Source organism: Myodes glareolus, chromosome 2 (genome assembly GCF_982192425.1).
Source record: "Myodes glareolus chromosome 2, mMyoGla1.1, whole genome shotgun sequence".
Lineage (NCBI taxonomy): Eukaryota > Metazoa > Chordata > Mammalia > Rodentia > Cricetidae > Myodes > Myodes glareolus.
The window spans coordinates 90,210,865-90,227,891 of record NC_142027.1 but is presented as its reverse complement, the minus strand read 5'-3'; the positions used below and the strand labels follow the sequence as shown (position 1 = coordinate 90,227,891).

The following is a 17,027-nucleotide window of genomic DNA, read 5'->3' as shown; positions in this document are numbered from 1 at the left end:
ATACATAAGTGTTAACCTTTTCTCTTGACCAGGAACTCAGCTGTACCTTGGAACACACAATTTTATTTTCCTAGAGTGGGAAAATAGGACGGGTTCAACCAAGCCTGGGCAGGGCATTTGGCTCTGTCTCTACAAATATCGCTGAGCAAATCTGAAATCTAGAAAACTCTTAACTCTAAGGAAAATACTGATCCACATTTAGTGACTATCTGATATCCCCAGGCACTCTTCTAAGTGCTTAGCTGTGTGAACTCATTCGTTCCTACTTACATGACATAAGTGTTACTGCAATCCCCACTTTCCAGGGGATGCTCAGAGAACATTACCCAGAGTGGAGAAGACCAGATACGAGCGAGCACAGGTGGTGAGGCTGAGAGCCACACTTTTGACTTCTCTAGATAGAATTTTGAAAGACACACACTATAAATGAGCTCCTGAAATGTCTCTGAGTTGTCTTCACCTTTGTTTTATGATAGCAACATGAAGCATCATAGTGGAGGAGGCAGAGGCGGAGCTCGGTGCTGCCAGGCACTGTCTGAGCTGCTGTCCTCAGATAGCTCTTAATATTGTGCTCCAGACTCTCCGTACTGCCAGTAAGTGCTGGGTAATCGAGCGTGAGCTGGATGACTTCCACCAAGCATTTTTTTCCTTCTTTCTCTTCTTTTTCTTTTTTTTTCTATCAGATCTGAACTTAAATCTATGGTCTGTTTTCAGAAATAAAATTCTCAAGTACTCCCAAGTAAAAAAAATGGTTTCCTATCCCCTATTTCCTATGAAAGTTATTGTATTTACCAATCATTTAATTTATCAGTGTTTCACAGACCAGTGACCAACATGAAATTAATCCCGTCTTAGGAAGAATCAGCCTGGGAACAAAAAGCAAATTATAGCAGATTGACTAGGGGCTGTGTTTCTTTAGAGTACCAAAGGCATTTTCTCTGTGATGTTATCCATTACCAGACAGGAGAGCTGAACATTTTGCTGGTTGCTAAGAATTTCAGTCGGCTGAGAATTTTTAGGGCCTTGCTATTTATATGTAGGGAGACAGCACAGATGGTTGCCTTCTTCTTTCTTTATCTTTAATACAGATCTACAAAGACACAGGAAAACAGGAACACAATAGAAATGAACAGAAGTGGGACTAGAAAAAGGCCACAAAAAATGCCCTGGAAATGTTCTGCATTGGCTAATATTATAGGCTGGCTCCCTCTACACAAATGAGGTACTCACATGGAGTTTAAGACCTAGGACTCAGAAGAGTCTGATCTTTGGCTTCCATCTTGAAACAACTTAAAATTTTTATTAGTTGCAACAAAATGCAGGTAACAGGCATCTCCACCATGTTCTTGTAAAGATTTATTTTATTGTGTGTAAGTCTGTGCAGCATATGTAGGCAGTGCCCATGAGGGCCAGAACCTCTGGACCTGGAGTTACAGATGGTCATGAGCCACTGTGTGGGTGCTGGGAACTGAACCTAGGTCCTCAGCAAGAACGGCCGGTGCTCTTAACTGTGGAGCCATCTCACCAGGTCTAACTCCAGCATATCTAACTATGCCTTTCAGTGCTGGTAAACAAATCCACACGCGTGTGCAAGGCTCTCCAGAACTCTTCATCGTCCAAAACTGAAATTCCGTGCCCATCAGCCAACTTCCCATTTCCTAATCTCCTGAGCTCCTGGCAACCACTGTTTAACTTTCTGTGAGTTAATGACTGCAGGTACTTGGTGTAAGTACTCTCCCATGTTACAGCATGGTCGGAAGGTTTTTGCTGTTTGTAGCCAACTAAGGAGATGGAAACATAGTTCTCGGCATGTACGAGATCAAAGCTGAGGAACCGTTAGTTTCCCTTGTTGATAGAAGAAGACTTGCTCTATCTTTGTTCCCAGCACAGTTCTGAGCTCACATTTTTTTTTTCAGCAAAACTGCCTTATGGAATTTAATATGAGATGGAGAGGTGGCTCAGTGGTTAAGAGCACTGACTGCTCTTGCAGAGGACCTGGATTCCATTCCCAGCATCCACATGGTAACTCACAGTGGTCTGTAACTCCCATTTCCAGGAGATCCAGCACTCTCTTCTGGCCTCCATGGCATATACCCAGTACACTTACATAATACAGGCAAAACACTCAGACACATAAAATGGAAATAAATACTTCTTTTTTAAGAATTAGTGTTGGGTTTATAATTATATTGGTTGATGCATACCGGTTTATTTTTTACAAGGTTGTTTGCCATTTACAACCCAGAGATAGCACCATCCTCACTTTTTGTCAGAGGATTCATCTTGGCTCAGATGGCCCAGTGGCCCAGACCAGCAATGAGGACATAGTCCTTCTTAGCTTGCAAAGTTGTGAGTCTGGGTCTCTCGTGAGGGTCACTGTCTAGTGCCAAGTATACAAAGGGTCACAGTCGTCATCTGGCCTCTTGCTTGGAAGTAAAGACTCTCTTCTCTGCTTCGATTAATACATGGAACATTTGGATGTGCTTCAAAGAAGTCATGCAGTGGAGATTGTAGGCTCTCATACCTTGGAGTGACAAGAATTGGCTTGCCTTCTTCTGTGCCTGGCTCCCTAAGTGGCAGGTCACTATCCGATTTACAGATGTCGTCAGACACAGTGGGCTGAGACTATAGGAGGGAGCATTTCAGAATTCAAAGACCACGGGCAAGGTAGAGAGTAGTCAGATATGATCATTCTTGGTCCTAAGGAGCTATGTGCTCCAGCCCTGGTGGCTGTCACATGCATGCTTTAGTAGAAAAACAATAGTCTAGCTCATATTTAAGACAGTTGTTGGGGGTCTCTTCTTCCCATAGTCTTCCCCTCCAATAACTCCTAAATCATATCTGATGTATGTGCCAGTCATGTGTTTCCCCTTGATGAAACTGACCCCAACTGTGATGGGCACTGTGAGGTCATGGCCTAACCTCTGACTCTATCCATGGTTCAAAGTGCCATCCAATTTGGTTCTACAAGTCAATAATTTACAAAGTGGAAGAATGGATAGAATGCCATAGGTGGCTACTTTGACTAGGCTAAGAGTTGAACTAGATGAATCCTCGCTGTTCTGAAGCGGTGAAGTAGCTATTAGCTGTAGCAGTCGGTTTTCCGTTATATCATGAAATGCCAGAGATGACCGACTGACTCGCAAAGATGACAGGTTGGGCTTTGGCTCACAGCCTTGGAAGTTTCTCTTCAGGTAGATCCTACTGTTTTTGGAGCAAGCTGTTGTCCTTAATGCCACATGGGGGACACAAAAGAGAAAGAGCAGAGGATGGAAACCACAGCATCTCCTTCAAAGGTGTGTCCCCAAGTGATGGAGCTTCCTCCAGCTAGGCCACACCGCTCAGGAGTCCCATCACCTCCCGGTAGTGCCACCAGAAAATGCCACACCTTTAAGATGCAAATCTCTGGGGACACTGATCCAAACCGTGACTAGTGGAGCTGTGACATGACCAGAACAGGCTGTGACAAACAGGTCGTGCCTTGAACCTGGAAATCCTTTAATGCAAGCAAGAGTGTGGCGCTCAGGCCAGCAGGTGCAGCTCTAAGAGTCCCCTTCTTTCCCTGCACACACATTCTGCAACCGTATTCCCATCTCAGTCACCACTGAGCCAGACAAAGTGTTTTTATATAAGAAGCAATAGTCTGTGCGCCTTAAGGGGAGCGTCTACAGCTGAAACTTAATGCCTCAAAAAGAATTTCCCTGCGAATGAATCTCTGCCCTGCTGGAGGTTCCTGCTTCTCAGAGCAGGTCCCTGACCCTGACTCTCTGATCTCAAGGGCCACCTTGGGACTCAAAACCTCTGAAGTGTTTAGAAACACAACGCACTCTAAAAGTTTGCAAACTTCCTGGCCTTAGCCATCGTAGCAGAAGAAAGGAGCGTGTGTAAAGGTATGGAAAAGAAAAGCTAAGGCTGGCGGTAAGTTCTGAAGTCGCTGAAGGGTCGTGGGAGCTTGCAGATGCTGCTGTCACTCAGCGCTGATGTTCTGCCTTTGAACTGCTGGGGCACTGCAGAAGAGAAGCTAATCTTCTGTGGCCAGTGCAGCTTGCCTGTGTTGATAAGTGTGATTAACAATGCTAAAGTCAAATACATTAGCAAATGCCTTCTAGCTGCCAGGAACGGAACGCTCACGGCCACCCACGCTTCGCAGCTAAATAAGAAACACAAGTTTCGGGAGCCTGGGATTCCTAGATCCGCTGTATGTACTTGCCTCCAACTTTGATTTTTCAAGTTGGTTTCAATCAAACCAGGGAGCGCTATTGTTAGAAAGCAGCTGAATATAAACCCCAAAATGAGGAATGTGCTTTTTTGTTTGTGAGATTCTTCAAAAAAATAAAATGTTTGCTCAAGTTTCAGAATCTTTTATGGGATCTGCAGACTTCTCCAAATTGAAAGGTGAATTTTAAAAGATCTAGAAACTTCTTTGCACAATCCATTGCTTGAGGCTAACCCTGAACCAGAAGTCAAAAGTCAAGGGTCCTTAAGAGATTGGATGAAGCAATAAGTCAGTCAGTGTTCCCAGTAATGGAAGGAGCCTGGCTTGCACAGGGAGCATCATATGTCGCATGACCAGAGGTTTTGTTTCTTCTTAACTGAAGCTTTGTTGTGGGGAGGGTCTATTAGTGTGTTAATAAAAGTGTGCCCTGTGCTTGGTGTCATAGCAGGAATTCTGAATTTCTCTACCCAAGATATCCCAACTAAAAACTTAAAGGAATATCAAATCTGATCCTTACAAATCCTGAGTCACCATACAGTAGCAAAGGTGAGGACCAGATAGGGTTAGAACTGGGGTAAGCGTACCTGAAGGAAAGGGTACAGTTTTCAAAAGGGACTGATCCTGTCTCATCGCCACAAACACTATCACAACACTGGCTTGCCCAGGCAGGGAATTGACACTTTCTGTCTCACTGTGGACTTTCCCTAGTCTGTGTGGCTGATTGCCAGAGCTTCAAGTGCATTCCCTACTATGAGGCAGCCAATAAAAACAAAAAGTCAGCCCTGCAGAGCACCAGATTTGTAGAAGAGATGCTGACTTGATGGGCAGTCTCTCTTTCTTTTAATCACCATGGGTAACTTAGGATCTTTTGAAATGAAAAAAAGTTTGTTTGAATTTCATGTGTATGAGTGTTTGCCTGTGCATATGAATGTGCACGATGTGCATGCAATGCCGGCAGAGGCCAGAAGAGGGCATCAGATCTCCTGGGGTTGGAGTTACAGATGGTTGTGAGCCACCATGTGAGTGCTGGGAGCTAAACACAGGTCCTTGGGAAGAGCAGCCAGTGTTCTTAACTGCTGAGCCATCTCTCCAGCCCCATGAAATCATTCTTGTACCACAGTATTTTATTTCTGACTTTCCATATGTACTGGTTAGTTTAGTTGACACAAACTAGAATCATTTGAGAAGAAAGCTCAGTTGAGAAAATACCCCCCTCCCCCGCATCGGCTTATGGTGTGTTTCCTTGATTAATGACTGATGTGGGAGCTCAATTGAGAAAATACCCCCCCCCCCGTGGGCAGAGCTAACTCTGGGTAGGTGGTCCTGAATTGTATGAGGAAGTGTGCTAAGCCAGTCATGGGAGCAAACCAGTAAGCAGTACTTCTCCGCGGTTTCCGTCCCAGCTCCTGCCTCCAGGTTCCTGCCTTGTCTGCCCTCAATAATGGACTTAAAAACTTTGAGGTGACACAAACCCTTTCCTCCCCAAGTTGTTTTTCATCATGGTATTTTATCACAGCCATTGAAAGTTAAGTAAGACACCACGCCATTTCCCAAGGCAACTGACTTTTTATTGACAAGATTGTTTTCACATTCTCCCCCTTTTTAGTGAATGTAAACCAGCTTATATTGTGTAGCTTGTGACATTTTACACACAGTGCAGGAGAAAGCGTTTGTGTCCAATGGAAACATCCTGCAGAGACACCAAACAGTACTGACATTTCTGAGCCATGCCTGCTATGGCATGAGGTCCTACCACATGGCCTCCATGCACGGCTGTCGCTCCTCCCCCAGTTGGTTCACTTCAGAACCTTCCTGCAGCAAACCTGCTCTTCTGATTTTCTTTACAGAATCATTTCAGAAAAAGGAAATTCAGGAATCATAGTCAGAAAGGCAAGTAGCTGAATACATCGCCTTGATTCACCTCAAAATAAGAACAGAATGGGGTTGAGGACAGATGGTTTTGAAGTAAAATCCAGAATGGGGTCACAAAACTCCATTGTACGTGGAGGGGCAAGCGGGAGGGGTCCTGGAAGAGGTGAGCTCACCTATGTGCATACGTGTGCATGTGCACACGAGGACAGAGGTTGGCCTTGAGCACCCTTCTTTATTTTTCTCCATCTTGCTTTCTGAGACAAGGTCTCTCACCCATCCTGGAGCCGACCATGTTGGCTAGCCCAAATGCACAGTAAGGGCCCAGGATCCTCCTATGACTGGCCACATCATCTCCCAGACCAGTGCTGGGGTTACAGATGTATGCTGCTGTGTCTACCTTTTATGTGGGTGCTGGGATCCGAACTCGGGTCCCCATGATTGCCAGCCATGCGTTTTTCCTACTGGGCCACTTCTCTGGCCACTAAACGTTTCCTCTTAAGTACCACTTTAAGCAAAGTGAATTTTTTTTCAATTTTATAAGACAGTGTTCTTCCCCCCCCCAAAAAAAAAACGGAAAGAAATTTAGTAGTAGGGATAGTAGAATTGCTTGTTTTATGAGTTGGAGAATGGAAAACACTGGCAGTGGGATCCAGGGATCTCGCTTTCTGAGCACTCTTTGGCACGTGACTTTGCTTGTTTCTGAACGTTCCCTGAAACACATGACATGCTACTGAAGGGTTTCTGGGAATATACCTTGTTTTGAGGTCCCAAGAACCACAAGCTGCAACCTGAAGATGGCTTTCATGACCCTGGAGACGATGGAAAGTCCCTGAGCCCTCCTTCTGTGCATTCCCACCCATCCGCCCTTCCTGCAGGACCCATGGAAACGAGCATGTCACTGCTTGCCTGTGGTGCATCTCAGTATCCAACTGTTGCAGTTCACTGCCTCCATACCGTTAGCAAGAAGGACGTGACAGGAGAAGAGGGTGTGTCCATCCTAAAGTGGGATAGGAAACAAGGCAGGGGCCGTCTGTTGCCTTCGGAAAGTAAATGGTGTGACCAGTACTCACGTATGAGCCGGTGGGTTTCTCGGTCATTGGTCCACCACGATGTGCTCTCCTGGAAGAGTGCAACCACGTGGTAGATTTCCCAGTTTCAGGTGGGATCCCATCCCAGAGAAGTACCGGCCTGCTCCTGCTGGCACTGGGGAGCAGCACTGCCTCCTTGACCTGGCTCCTCAAGACCCACACTTCGGACCAGGTGCTCAGCATCTGTGGCTCCAAGCTGTGAGCTTGCTTGTTTGCTCATCTGAAAAGCTGAGGTGTGTTGCCAAATAAATAGGATGAGGCTGAGAACAGTACAAAAAAAAATAAATATTCATTTGGGTGGGAAATAATTCTCTTATGGGTACATAGCATGGCTACATATGTGTGAATATGCATATATGTGCTACATATGTGTGAATATGCATATATGCACATTTTACATACATAAAATATGTGTGTTTATATGGAGATATCCAGAGTGAGCTGCGTGTCTGGATGTAACAAATTCAGGACAAACCAGACTCCTTTAGGGAGGAAAGTGGAATAGGTAGTGGAAAATAGTAAAAATGGGCTGTTACATCTTGCATCTGTATTCTGCAGCGTTGAGGTTTTACAATGAGCATTATTTTAACATATCGAATATTGTATGAACTATTTTTATTTTAAAACAGTTTAAAGAAATATTTCAAAGGCTATTTTATTATTTTCCAAGGTTATTTTATGTGTTCATTGAAGATAAAAATAATTCATTAAAAACATACAAATCTACACTATATGAAAACTATGTCTATGTAGTAAATATATTCATAGACTATAACAGCAATGTGCAGTATATTTCTTTTTTATTTCTAATTTACTAAATTACTTATCACCTAAAAATCTAATTGACATCTTTCTTTGGGCTCTCTGGTAAAGTCAACTTTAACTCTTGTTGGCATTCTCCACTGCTCTGTGGGTTCTGTGCCCTTTCTGTCTGTTGTAGTGAACTGGGGTGATAGAGCTGACATCCAGCTACCCATGAAGAAATGGTAAGGTCGGCTGTTCCCTCCCAAACATCAAAACCAAATCACCTGGGTACAAAACAGGACCAAGTACTCCCCAGACACAGAGACTTGTTTCTTTGTTTGAGATAGGATCTCGCTCTATAGCCTAGGCTGGCCTAGAACTCACACTGTAGCCCAGGCTGCCTGACATTAATTCACTTTATAGCCCTTGCTGGTCTGAAACCTGCAGCAGTCCTGCCTCGGCTTCCCATGAGCTACCAGGCTGAACTGATGCAGACATTCCTTCAGCAACAGGGAGTGTGGATGTAGCTCAGGATTGGACCCCATGAGGTCCTGGACTCAATCACCAGCACTGGTAAATTCATAAATAAACACATACCAAACCAGTTCCTATGAACTGTGCGCAGGCTTGAAAATGCCCCGGCTGTTTGTTTTTTTGTTTTTTTTTTAGATACTTCAACCACAGCTGGAGGCAGACACGAGATTTCAGTGGCCGGTTCTGTCGCCCTGGTAGGCAGCATTAGGCAAGCAGAGTTCCTTGGACCTCAGGGCTGGCCAGAGGCCACTAAGGGATTTAGACAAGGTCATGATGGTGATCACCAGACAGGAAAAGGCTTCACCGAGACTTTTACACTGCAAAGCTTTTAGCCTGTCAGTATTTCTGAATACTCCAGTCCTGCTCAGAACAATATCAGTAGCCAGGTCTTCCACCAATCAAAACCCATTTCTGAAGCTCAGAATTCTGGTTGTGGGGTGGGGGTGGGGAGTGACAGAGAGATGGTAACAGCAATGCTGGTAACACCCCACTCGAGTACAGATTCCATCTGTAAAATGAGTCGCAAATTCGGAATGCTTGGTTAGATGCGCTCCGTGCCCTAAGTGAGACTAAATAACATGGCCCCGCAGGTGCTCAGGCACCGCAAGAAGATTGTAGACAAGTACTGCAATCAGCTGCTTCTGAAGAGAACTCTCGGGTTTTTATAAATTATAGCTTGAATCAAATTCAGTCCTTTTGGTCCCAAGGGAAGTTTCCATGGTGCTGCCAAAGATGTGGCGAACAGCAGGCATTGGATGTGTAGGCCAAGCTCCGTTGCAAGCGTTTTCCATAAAGTAACCCTCTAAGCATGTGCAGCAGCCATATCAGGCCTCCGTAATTATCCCCTAACAAAGAGAGGTCCCAAGTCACTCGTCTGGTGTCACAGGGCTTGCCTTGATTCCAGTGTCTTGTTGTGTCTTTGCCTCGGTCCCTCCTTCTGGGTCAGCCTTTCATGCTTAGTACACAGATACCTCCTGGTTTCTCCTGCTCCCCATCAGAGTTGCTGCCCCTCCTCTCTGTTCACTCTGCCCTCTTTCTATCTGTCCATGTTCTTATATTTTGCTTTTGGATGTCAACACTCTAACATCCATAATCCAAACATCCAAAATCTGGAAGTTCCTTATGTGCCACCATGATAGCCCAAGTATCCATACCATGAAACATTGTCCCCCGCACAAAATTATCAAAAGTATTACATTAAAAATACAGTCCATCTGTATGATGTATACATGAGACATAAATGAAACTTGTGTTTAGACTTGGGTCCCATCCCCAGGATGTCTTGTTAGATGTATATACATATACAAATATATAAACATGCTAATATATATATATACACATATGTACATATACACACATGCAGGAATACTCTGAAAACTGAAATGGCACTGAACTCCAGATACTGCATGTTACATATGTCCTTGGGAACCAGATGTTAGAGAGCTGGCGGCACCCATCTTCTATGGTGAATAGCATGTGTACTTTGTTCATTGTGACAGTAAAAAGGTATCTCTTGGAAAACTCTCTTATCCCAGATTAGAATAGCCCTGCAGATTAGGAACGAAAGATGACACATTTGAAGTCCTGATGAAAATAGACGGGAACTTCCCGAGGTCTTTGGTAAAGAACACAGTGTAGGCAGTGGGGTACCACCCAGTGTAGGCAGTAGGTCCTTCCCATCTCCTCTACTTTGTCTTCTCCCGGAGAACACAGCTGCCCAGACTTCCAGCACACAGCCCTCATGTGGGAGGTGCCCCTTAACTCAGAAACTTGCTTCTTGCTAGCCACAGCAAACAAGGGCTTGCAACACCATTTAGGGACATTCACCCAGAAGGTCCATGTGTTTTCATTCAAGCGATGTTTACAAACACCCTGGTTCTTGACTCAGCCCCTTGTCAGCTGGATGACTTTCTCCTCCAAGAGGAAGTGGGAAAGGGGAGGGGTTAGGGTGTGAGAAGAGAGCTGGGTCAGCTCAGGGATCCAGGGACAAATCTGTCCTCTTCCTTCCAGTGAAGAAGCCATTCTACATTTGAAGCCTAAGCCCCCATCTGAGGACTCTGCAAGGACCTGCCGCAGGCATTCTCAACCCTGAGGTTGAGTAGTAGCTGATGCTCCAATTTCAGGCCAAGGCCCTCACAGTAACCCACATTCCCACACTTGAAACAAGAAGCCCTCATCTGGCCCAATGTTTAGTCCACCCATTCATCCTCTGCCCACCATGAGCTTGCCAGACAAAGGACACTGTGGCTCTAGGACTTCACTGGCTGAGACTGAAGAGAAACGGAGGCACCAAAATCTTATTACTCAGAACCAGGGAGATGGCTCAGCTGTTAAAGTCCTGGTCTTGCAAATATAAGCCCCTGAGTTCAAGTCCCAGAACCTAATCAGACTGTCTGGGTGTGGTATCCATCTTTAATCTCAGCACTGGGGAGGCAGAGATAGGGGGATCCCTGGGACCTATTGGCCAGGTAGCCTAGACTACTTAGGAGAGTCCAGACTAATGAGAGACGTTTTCTCCCCCTCCCCCATAAAAAGGTGGACAGAGCCTAAGAAACAACTCTCATGGCTGCCCCTGGCATACGCTCACACATACACACATACGTATCCCAAGTTCACTGTTAACTGCTCTCTTTGCTGATATTCTCTCCCTGCAGAATTTAAATATTGAAACCTGACATTATTCCTCAAACTCTTTGATCCTTCCCTCCCCTTATCTCTACCTGTGATAGTTACTTTGCTACCATCCTTCGCCAGATGAAATATTTACATTGATCTAATATTCTCTTACTGAGAAAGGGCGGCGGGAAAGGTGAGTTGCCGTCGTTTAACCGTGCAGCTGCCTGTGTGATCGCTGCCGATGACTTCATGCCTTTTATGCTCACAGACACTGAGCAATCGAACTGAGGCTCAATAACCAACCGGCGCGCTCTCCCCTGGGGAAGACTACAAACTTCTCCTGCTCTTTGCATTCTCAAGTCCCCTCTAGTTCTGTGTCTCGGGTTGAGGCTTCTCGCTGCCACATTAACATGTCTGCCGTTCTTATCCTTGCTTGGCTCATGTTTAGGCAGCCGTGGAGATGAGACAGCTATAGTTCGTAGGTGTAGCTTCCGCCGTGACCAGGAGACACATTCTCACAACAACCTCCCTGTTCTCCTACAACCTTTATGCCCCCCTCTCCCGAAACGACTCCTCAGCCTTGGGTGAGGAGGACGTGCTGTGAATATATCAGTCGGAACTTATCCAGTACCAGTGGTCAGCATAGATGTTCAAGTAACATCATACCAGTGGAGCACTTGGGTTAATAATATATTTAGGAACACACACATACACACCACACACAAACAACAGGTAAGGAAAAAGAGACCATGAATGTGAAAGAGACCATGGAGGGGTAAGGGGGAAAAGGGAAAGAGGAAATTAGATTATAATCCCGAAGCATAAGTTTTGTTTTGTCTTTTGTGAAAAAGAAAAGACCTGTTACTCAGATTCAGATTTTCTGATTGGAGACTACTATAGAATTTAAATGTTTGTCTCGATTTCCGAGTACTCAGAATGGCTGTCTATGTGGCCACCCCTGTTAACTGTACCTGCTAGCAATTAACCTGGCCATGTATTCTCCTGAGCCAACAGCTTCGTTGACAATGTAAATCTGAGCAGCAAACACTCTGGTTGGGGTACAACATCGCCATATATGAGCAGTGGCTTGGATTTGGGCTGGAAAATTAGATAGACATCAATGTTGCGTTGTCTGATTTTAGTCTTTCCCCCTTTTCTATTTTATCTTTGGAATTGTTTCTTCACAATATGAACATTCCATAGGTTATTCCATTGTGTACTGTGTGTGGAGGTTTGTGTGTATGTGTGTGTCTGAGAGGGGGATGCGTACATCATCTTTTAAGGATCACTATGCTTGAGAAAATGTAAGCTTGGCTTGAAATGCTTCTCTTCACTCCTGTAAAGTTTTAGGCTAACTTGAAAACCTGAACGTGATTAGTTAGGTGAGGTGCCTGCTTGGCCTATCAGTGGCAGGAGACTTAGGATAAGGAACGCACTCTTGGCTTGGGACAGACTGGCAGCGTTTCCCGTTGGTATGTGCAGGGCTGTGGAGCCAGTTTTAAAAGAGCAGATTTATAAAAAATCCAGCTGTGAGTTTTCTTTCTCTCTCTCTCTCTCTCTCTCTTAGAGCTAGAAGGCGGGGCCAAAACTAACCTCAAACTAGGCGCTCCATTGATCAGGCTACAGTGATGTGGGCCCGTCTCACAGACAACAGCTAAGCACAGGGGAAATATTAGCTGGCAGAGATAACGAAGAGGAAGCAGTGAGCGGCAGAAGCTCCATCTGTCAGCTTCCGAGCAGCAGTTCTCAGAACGGCAGAGAAGGAAATAAAGAGAGAGTGGTTTTGTTCCAGAGGCACAGCGCAGCCTGAGGACAGTTTCAAACAAAGTAAGTTTGTGTTCCTTAGAGAAAGAGGTGGTGGGAAGACAGCGTCGCTTCCTTTCGGGGCTACAAGATTTGTTACGGGTATAGGAAGTTTGGTTCTCGGGTAGAGCTGACCCTGAGGAAAGCATTCTTCTGACAAGAACTTGAAGCAGCTCCTGTGGTCCCATTATTCATTTTAAAGACATCTGCTGCGGAATGATCTATTTTATGTTTCAGATCTCAGATTACTGGCATAGACTTCTGTCTTTCCTTCTTCTGTCCCTCCTTCCCATGTCTCCCTTCTTCTCTCCCCCTCTCTTGCCTTTTCTCCCCTTTGGGAACTGTGAATACAATTTTTATCTTTCAAATATAATTTCATGTGGTAGTGGCTCACCTTTTAGCTTCACGGGGCTGACAGAAAGTGGTATCGCTTTGCACAGTGTATGAACAGATATTTAAACTCCCGCCGGACCTTCCAAATCGTGCGGTTGATGTGGCTCTGTTTCTGAAGGCAGCTGTTATTGAGTCTTATTGCAGAGCACGAACCGACTCGCGGGATAATCCTACCGTGGATGTGTGGCACATTTTCAGAATATTCATTCTCAAGCAGAGCTAGGCTGTGTGGTTCTGGATGGTTGACTGTCACCTCCTAATGGTTCATATTCAATGTCAGATGCCGTGTGTTTTAGTAGGAATGGATTTCTCCAATTCCAGTGGGAGATTAAAACAATGGCTTCAATAGCAGATTCTCTGGGCACTAGCAAAGAAAACATGCAGAGGAGGAATATCAGCACCCTGTTCCTGTACAAAGGCAATCCCCTTTTAACCTACCCTGGCAGAAAGGGACTTGTGTGTGCGCACGCGAGCTGGCTCTCTCGTGTAAACCAGCGGTGAAGGCACCGGCTGTAAGCTGGCAGAGGCAGACACCACTCAGCGTTATGGCCCAATATGGATGTCAGAGCTCTGTGGCGTGTGTGGGAAAATGGCCACAGTCCAGCGTCTGGAACCATTTATCATCTGCCAGCTCCCGGAAGACAACTGTGTTGTGCATTTTACAAAAATCCTCACTGACTAATTTCGTTTCTGTGGGATGAGGGCGAGTGCAGCGACGGATGGTGGGGACAGCTCCGTGAGAGGGGGCTGTGCTGGTCTCGCTCTGCTCCCCTCAAGCCCTGCTCCCATTCGGGACCTCGGCACCTTGAGGTGGTGCCGCTGCTGAAGCCACTCGGTTTGAGCAGGATCCTTCCCACGCTCTTGGTAATGAGTAGCACACTAATATCTGTTCTTGTTGGGCAAACTAGAAAGCAAAGGTTTGTGCTTTCTCTGTGGCATCTGTCGTCTCTTTCCTGCAGTGGAGATCCAAAAAAAAAAAAATCAAAGGAAGAAACTATCAGTAGACAGGAGGTAGGGCTCTGGGGAAGCTAGACATAAGATGGGGGTTAGAGTAGGATGGATGATGTTCTTTGGGAAATACTGGAACATTCTGTAATTGATCTCTATGTCTATATCTATATGAGGGTACCATTCATTCCAGCCAATATGGTTGCCTTTGTTTTAATAATTTCCTTATTCTTCGAAAGGTTCAATGTATATCGTTTGATTCATCTTCCACCTCCAAGCTCCCCACGCCCCCCAACTCCCACCCAGCTTCATGTCCTCTTTTAAGGTTTTTGTCTTCGTTATTAATAACTCTATGTCCTGTTAGTGCGGCCCATTGAGCATGTGGATCTGTGAACATCACTGGGGCACAAGCCACCCAGCAGGAGATGTGTCCCCAAAGGAGTGTAAACCTCCTTCCCCAGCTGCCATCACTTCCTCCAGTAGAGATGGGTCCCTGGGCCCTTTCTGATCCATGCAGTCAGTATCTTTGGCCTGAACTAAATTCCCATGTGCAGACACGTGTGTCACCCGGAGGAACACCAGGCTGATTTTTGTCCCCACATCAGATTTCATAGGAATATTTAGACGTTGTTGTGAAGACCAAGAATGTTCAGAAGCAAAGCGTTGGATTTTAGTCACAATCACTGTGTTGCACAAAAGAGCGTTATAATACAATTTTTAAGTCCTTTAATAATTGTATTGCGTTGCTTGCAAGCAGTGAGTGATCCTAGCCGTCTCTCCGAGAGGAACTTCAATGTTAACGAGATATCCTTGAGTACCTCATACTGTTCGTCCTCAGTCTGCAAACCATTCGTGAAAGTGCCTGCATTTCCCTCGCTGAACTTCTCATGGTGCTGAAACGCTGACCCACTCAAAACTAAAATTCGGTAATCACATGTGGCATGGCTTTTGTTGATCTCTGCCGGCTCGTGCAGGGAGCCGCCCCACTCGTTTCCCCTCCGTGTGGGCTTTTTCTCTCCCTTACTCATCATGCTTTCCAGCGTCGCGAAAAACGAGTCATTTCTTTAGTTAGTTTTGAAATTTTAGAAATTGGGTTAATATTGGTGCAGCATATATTTAAACTTTCTAATATAAAGAAACTAGGTAACAGTGCCACCTAAGATACCTAATGTCCTTGTCCAAAATTTCACAGACCTGAAGATATACTATGTAAAATATATATGCATATTACACACACACACACACACACACACATACCTTCAAGTAACTATATGTATTATGTTCTTTAAATGTTTCAATAAAAGCGACTTGTAGAAAATGCAAAGCATTGGAGGTAGGCAGAACCTAAGGAAATCAAAAGCCAGACCCCTCTGTGCCCACTGCCTACACCACTTGACTACCCATAGATCACGGATGTCCTTCAGCCAGCACAAGACACACAGCAGCCTGAATTCAGGAAGTCTGATGGCCCTGTGAGGCAAGCATTCAGCTGCATGACCTTAGGCTGTCCCTGGGTCCTATGGGCCCACAGTTCTGCTTCTGCACTATAGGAATAGGAATGGCTGCCTGGGTTGGTCTTGAAAATCAAATGATGGCATATACATGGACATGTTAGACCGCTTCCTTTCTGGAATATTCCTTTTCCCCTCTGCTTTAATAACTCCTGCCCGTGGATCAAAGGCTTCTCTTACTCATGCAATCACTCTGGATCCTCCTCCCAGAACTAGACAGCTTTGTCCTCCATGTCCCTCCCATCATCAATTGGCCCCATTGCAGCCCTCCGTGGCATGTGTGTTCCAGCTCTAGGTTCCACAAAATGTGTTCTTTCCTATGTTTTGGAGGGTTCTATTTTATTTTATTTTTATGTGTGTAGCATGAGGGGAGCCTGCTTGTTTGGGGGTTTCTTTCCCGCCCTGTCCCCCAGCTGTTTAGTACCAGAGAAAAATCACACACGAATCTCTGTAAGTTATAAAGCTGATTGGCCCATTAGGTCTGGCTACTTATTAGCTAACTCTCACATCTTGATTAACCCATTATTCTGATCTATTTTAGCCATGTGGCTCAGTACCTTTTTCAGTGGGGCAGCTCACATTCTGCTGCTTCGGTGATCTGGGCAGGAGTGGGAGGAATCAGCTTCCTCCTCCCCAGAATTCTCCTGCCCTCCTTGCATCATTTCCACTTCCTGTCTGGTTTTCCCACCTACACCTCCTGCCTGGCCAATCAGCATTTATTTAAAACATGACTGACAGAATACAGACAATTCTCCCTCACCATATGTGTCTACATGCATACTTGTGTGAGTTTATGTGAATCGCGTGCATGCAGGAACCTCTGGAGACCAGAAGAGGGCATCAGATCCCGTGGAACTGGAGTTATAGACAGTTGTGAGCTGCCATGTGGGTGCTGGGAACTGAACCCAGGTCCTCTGTGAGAGCAGCCAGTGCTCTTAACCACTGAGCCATCTCTCCTGACCTTTCTCTACTATGGTTTTTAAAAACTATTGCTATCCTTCTTTCTTTCCTACTTTGATTTTTGCTTTCCTTCTGTGTTTGAGTTGGTGGTTTTGTTTTAGCTTTGTCTTGTCCTTTCTGTTTTGTGGCTCAGGAGTGTTCTTCCAGCTCTGGGCCTAGTCTCTAATACTTTTCCGCTACTGTACTTTTTTGCTGTGTGCTTTCCCTCAGTCCTTTCTGCTTTACTGATTCTTTGCCCCTTTACACATTCCACCTTCCTTACCTTCTTACTCATTAATCCCTTTAGATTTAAAAAATCTGTTTAATTTTATCGTGAGAGTTTATCCATGTTTTTTTGTATTT

At 45.3% G+C, this 17,027-nt stretch overlaps 1 protein-coding gene across 11 annotated transcripts in view; it reads left to right on the top strand.

The window, feature by feature from the left end:
• Positions 1-17,027, top strand: part of Stard13 (StAR related lipid transfer domain containing 13) — a 388,106-nt gene that overhangs the window by 272,513 nt on the left and 98,566 nt on the right. Inside the window, exon 1 of one of the 11 annotated variants that reach the window (XM_048419305.3) lies at positions 12,680-12,897. The exons of the other annotated variants lie outside the window; for them this stretch is intronic. The gene's annotated coding sequence lies outside the window, so the exon portion shown is untranslated. Of the gene's footprint in view, positions 1-12,679; positions 12,898-17,027 lie in introns of those variants that run through there. 11 annotated transcript variants of the gene reach the window in all.